Here is a 5,535-nt window from a genome sequence, read left to right on the forward strand (position 1 = left end):
AGAAAAAAATAAAAAAAAACTGTAATATCTCAGGTAATGGTTTACAAAAATAGAGTAACAGATGTGTGCATTGCATTCATGCATAGAAAATCTGGGAAATTTTCGCGTTTTAAAGTAAAACAGTCACAGTAACTGAAGTTTCACTTGACCTTGATGGAATTGAAGTAGATCATCAAGCCAAGTGCTATAAACCTCAATGTGACTTTGTTAAAACCTTATTTTGGGAAAAGATGATTTGATCTAAGGGGTTAGATCAAATGGAATTAACATCCACATAAGAACATATGAATCAAGGATCAATTGCTTGATCTCATAGGAGATCATAAAATGGAATTCCCTGCCATAACATATGAACATACATCTATTTGGAAATCAAGTAACAATAAAATGGAGAAAACTATTCTTCACTTATCTTCTCCATGTCTTAAACTAATCCATGCTCTTATCATAAACCCTATGATATCCATTCTATTTTAACCTTGGAAACAAGACAAGGAGATCCAACTAAGGAATATAATTCTTCTCTATTCCAAATTATTATACCTCAAACCTAGAGAGGTGAGAGTTTTATTATAATTATTAGAGAAGCAATAACAAACCTTGAGCTAAACCTTGGATATACATCCAAGTATTCAAATCACCATCTTCAAGAGGAACCCTAGAGTATTTTTCAAGTCATTTCCAAAGGAGAGAGACCACTCATACTAATCCAAGCTTTACCTATTTAAGAATAAAGGACAACCTTTAAACTAAAGTATTAGGTTGAAAACCACTTCCCTTGGAGTGGTGAGTTAACCTAATATCACATGGAATAATACCATATCAATGAATTGATATAGTAAGGAGGAGATTAATTCAACCAAGATAGCCAAGTGGAGTTTTAGACTTGAAATCTATTGAGATATTATGAATACACCATAATACCCTAGAATAACTATTCCTATGAAAGAGAGCTCAAGCTATGGTGCTACACTCAAGTTAGTTGAGGCAACACTTGAATTTAAGGGAGAGAACTATCCATATGTCCTCATAATTAAATCATCATACCTTAAGAAAAACTATAAGTTATTATCTCAGGCATTCTCCTGGGATATAAGTTATTGAGGCAACCATAGAAGTCCCATCCAAGAAAGTAAAATAGAGGTATTATACCCTAGTTGATCAAGACAATACTTGATCTTAGAAGTGGGAAACCTAACTTAGGAGAGATATACTTTAGGAAGCCAAACCCTAATCATTATAAATTGAGTAATAATCATAAACCCTAAGAATTTGAGGTAGATATATTATGAACAAGTTGATCATGTATATTCCATGACCATGCTTTGGAGAAGTAGAAAAGTAAGCCATAATTTAAACCCTAATAGGATAAGTAGATATCATTCACCACATGAAATCATAGGGAGGTAACTAGTAAGCAACCCTAGGCCTATATCCCAACCTTAACTTGTGAATCACTTGGTGATCATAAGTAGAATCCTACCACATCTATATTCCATAAATTAAAGAACCTAAGCAAACCTTAGAGTCAAACTCCATACTTTATATGGTGAGAAACCATTCATCATTATAACCAAAGTTAACTATAAAAAGAACTATAACCACTATAGTTACTTTAATGATTAATTGAGGATAACAATAGAAGTTAATTGGTAGAAGATAAAACCAATTCTCAAATCCTTAGTAATTAGAGAAGCACATAAGATATGAAGTAACCATCTTATTATGGATAGGGAGACTAAACCCTAATTGGTGCATCATTTGGGTGATCACAAATATAACCTAGTTCACATTTGAGCTCCAAACCATAAGCCATTAGGTGAATATGATTAGAATCACAGAATTGCTCAGTTGTTAAAACTTATGCTCAAATATGAAACTTAAGAATAACTTAGTGCTAAATCATGTGATTAAAACCATATGTGGATCAACCACTCATCCTTATAACTAATTAAGACTTCATAATAATCCTTAAAAATACTTTGAGTAGAAATTATCAACTTTAAATGATTTAAAAGAGAGATGGGTTCCAAGGAGAAAAGGGAATTTCAAATAACACATGGAGTCATTGCTAAACTGAAACTTAAAGGGAAATCACAAGGATACAAATAAAATCAAACATTACACAATTGTCTTGGGCAATAAAATAATTCAATGACCATTGCTATCAAATTCTAAATCAAATACTCATAAACCTGCAAGAGTAATACAGTTCAACTTTGAAGTCAATTGAACAAAACCAGAAAAGGAAATTTAAAACAGAATTGAATTCAAATTTGAATTCAACAAATAAGAATACAAAACAGAAAATAAAGAAGAAAAAGAAAAAGAGGAGAAAACCCACCTGGAGCTTACCTGGACCTTGCCAGCCGAAGGAGCCCAGCAGCAGCCTGCCTGGCAACCCAGCACTCCGGCCCAAGTCGCAGCCCAAATCAGCCCGCGGACCGCTTCATGCGAATAAGAGCGAGGAGGGCGCCGTCTTCGTCTTCGCCACCGTCGACGCCCAGGGGAGCGCCACGGCGCTGTGAGCTCCACGTCCCCAAGTCGCCGCCGCCTATGTTGACTGCCAGCACACGCAGGAGAGGCTATAAAAGGCGCGGGAGCCCACCATTTCTTCCTCCTCTGCTCCAATTCCGTCCCAAACCGAAACCCTAGTCGCCCGGCCGTCGACCATCGCCGCCGTTAGGGGCCACCCCAAGCACCGTCGTGAAGCCCTAGAGCTCCGCCTCGTCTCCAGCTACCTCCTCGCCAACGTGCGCTTGCCGGGAAGCTCTGTGTCCGACGAATCGAGCCCTCATTTCACCGCCGGTCACCAGCAGACGTCGACGTTCGCCATCGATGTAGGCCACCGCAAGCCTCGCCGACACGCTCGTCGTACTCGCGGTGAGCTCATCTACCGAATGGCATGCTCGCCTTGCTTCTTAGACCGCCGTAGCATCGTCGCACCGTGAACCCGTGACCGCCGCCGCTGTTTGTGCTCGCCGGAGCTACTCCGGTGACCAATATGGGGCGGCGCCGCTACCACTAGATTCGTCTCGTCTCCCCGGCTCCAACGAACCCACGCGCAGCGCCTCGGGAACTCTCAATCGCCGGCGACCATCGCCAGTTGCCGCCGGCCAGCAAGCCCCGATGCCACGGTGGCAATTTTGACCTAGTCAAAGCCCCGTGGTGGATGAGGTGGACAGACCCCACCAGTCAGCGAGTGTGTGGGTAGAGTTCTGGGTAACTTTAGTAGTTTTCCAGATTTAATTTAAATTCCCTAAATTGCTGAAACTTCACATGAATTTGTAAAATGCATTAAAACTCGGAAAAATGAAAGTGAGATATCAAACTGTTCCTAAAAATAAAATCTATCCAAGAAAAATATAATATAGAATTTTTATTTTTAGTAAAATTTAATTATTTTAAACTCATTAATTAAGTCTTTTCTTGTAATTCTAAATTCAATTAAAATTCAATAATTAGTAAAGCTTTTCAAAATAAATAAAACCATTAAGAAAATAAATAAAATATTAAAAACTAATTTTCCTTATTTGTAATTTTGTTAAATTCTTATTAGAGGGATTTAAACCCTGATTAACAATTACCTTAATTATTAGTTCCTTGAAAATAAAAAATGAAAAGTATAATTTTATTTTTGTTTCAAAGTTATTAATAACTTCAACTTTATTAATGAAGTTATTAATTCAAAAACTTTAGGGTAATTAGTAAACCCTAGTTCCATAAGAAAGAAAACTAGAACCTCATCATCTCATGTGAAACCTAAAATCCTAATTCCATTTAGGAACCTTAGCTCCACTATTTCATGTGCACCTTAATTTGCTTCTAACCAAAAACCTAGGTTAGAACATGTGATTATGGTACTATCTTTCAAATCATAGAACCATAGTAGCAACTAAATGCTCGTCATGTCCACATAAAATGTAGTAGACCTATCACTAATAGGTGGGTATCCCATGTGTTCATCTTCATCAGACCTAGATAATCAAGTAGGGTTAACCAAGTGTAAACCCTAGATCCTATTACCAAAACAATCATCCTTAATTATCCATGCTTAGCATCACACCATTGTGATGAACTCTAATAGCAACCATACCTACTCTTGTGCATTACATAACCATGCTCCAATACACCCTACTAGTGTTATATACTTATGAACCACAACATTCATAAACCAACTATATCCTACTTAAGTGGATCCAATAGTAAACCCTAGCTAACCTCAACTCTAATTGAGATACTTCTTATTACTTAAGAAGTATGTTCTTCAAAAGTTATTCTTTTGAAGATAACAAAGAGTAGCCAGCAACCCTGCCTTATAGGACCTATAAACCCTAACTATCTATCACCAATCAGGTATACCAACCCTGATAGCAATCTTATACTATTAATTGCTTAAGATACTTATGCTTCACTAAAACCATACAAGCCCTAGTGGTTTATGAATCAAACATCTTTAGGATCCATCTACTCCTTACCTAGGAACTAGGAACTAGTTGGAAATCATAATAAACCATAAAACTCCACAACCCTGATTGTCATACTTGTTCTTTATTAAAGAACATGTTCTTCAAAAGTTATTCTTTTGAAGTATATAATAATCAATCATTAACCATGACATATAGTGCTAACACCAACCACTATTCATTACATGTTAGGATTACACCAAATCTTATTGTTGTGTACTATTAATACTACTGTTATGCTATATTGCAGCACCTGTTTATGATACCAAGTAATCACACCTGAATAAGAACCTTGTTTGTGAATCACTCTAAAAGTGCAACACAACCTAAACAAATCATTTCAACTCACTAATCCTAAATCATCGGGGTTAGGTCACGCTTAGAGCGATTGCATCTCATACTTATGCATTATTGCATTCTTGCCAATCTTTTAAACATCGTCCTTACCGGACGATGATGCTATTTCAGAAGTTGGAGATATTGCGTATCGAAGACCTTGCCTGCATAATCTTGCAGTCAAGAAAGGCAAGTTCATCACTTTCTCATGTCATTTGAGTATTTTTACCAACTTACTTGCAAAGTACTATGTTTATCACTATTGCATAACAAGCCAAACCACTATTTTCATAACTATGAATATGACTAAGTGGTGGGCAATGGAACCATGGATTGTGTTGATATGGTGGAGGTTCCATTGCAAGGGTTTATATCCATCTAGGATTAAACAACAAATATCATCCAGTGATTCTTGTGCCGTAATAACCGTGTTAACCATAAGATCTGGAGTGGGACGGAATAGTCAATTGTATTTCCACCTCTTGTACATCAACGGATGCGCTTTACCGTAGACACTTGTATTCCAAAGGTGCAAGCGGTGGCTAGGGAAGCCTAAAGTCCCCACGGCATAGTCCGTAGACACTTGTAGCCCGAGGATCAAGCGGTGGATGGGGAAGCCTAAATTCCCCACGGTATTGCGGTCTATGAGGGGTTGCATCTACCGGCGAAGGAGTTTGGTTCGATCCCAGATTGTTGTCGTGGTCGGGGTCCATCCTTAATTGGTGTAAGAGGA

This window comes from Lolium rigidum, chromosome 5 (genome assembly GCF_022539505.1).
Source record: "Lolium rigidum isolate FL_2022 chromosome 5, APGP_CSIRO_Lrig_0.1, whole genome shotgun sequence".
Classification (NCBI taxonomy): Eukaryota; Viridiplantae; Streptophyta; class Magnoliopsida; order Poales; family Poaceae; genus Lolium; species Lolium rigidum.